The 562-nt window shown below is 43.6% G+C and overlaps 1 protein-coding gene across 1 annotated transcript in view; it reads right to left on the reverse strand.

The window, feature by feature from the left end:
- The window catches only part of MPP7 (membrane palmitoylated protein 7), a 141,501-nt gene that overhangs the window by 34,955 nt on the left and 105,984 nt on the right, over positions 1 to 562 (reverse strand). The window lies entirely within an intron of this gene.

Here is a 562-nt window from a genome sequence, read left to right on the forward strand (position 1 = left end):
TTTCCCTATATCCCACTTAAAGTGTGTCTGGCTGCATTTTACTTATTAACCACAGTATATTCCCACCGCCACAGTGACATTTTGCTATTGAAGGAAGTGCTAATCAGTCGGAGGCTCTGCTACTATTGCTTGCAGCCGACAAGTTTCATAAAAGCAGCAGAGTGAACAGCCAGCCAACGACTGAAGCAAAATGGAAACAGGCCTGTCCAGTACCAAGCGAGACATTCTTCTGCTGCGCGTCTGCGATCCAAGGCTCGCTGCTTGACAGGCAGCAGCCAAGGTCTCACTGCACCCGCCGTAGGACTGGAATCAATAATTCTGTTACTTCTGAAATAAGCTCTAACTAGCTCTTGATGTTTATATGGTACCTCAAAAAGGTAAATGGGGAAATTGTTCACACCTTTTCTAGTGGTGTTTTGTTTCTAGACATTTTAAGTTATTAATTTCTGAAGGAAACTATGGTTCTGTAGGGAATGTGAAACCATAAAGCAAGAATGAATATCAGCAGGCTAGCACTTGAATGATCTTGGTCCCTGAACCAAAACTGTGAGACAGCTGCTCA

The sequence above is a fragment of the Geospiza fortis genome, unplaced genomic scaffold (genome assembly GCF_000277835.1).
Source record: "Geospiza fortis unplaced genomic scaffold, GeoFor_1.0 scaffold75, whole genome shotgun sequence".
NCBI classification, from domain to species: Eukaryota; Metazoa; Chordata; class Aves; order Passeriformes; family Thraupidae; genus Geospiza; species Geospiza fortis.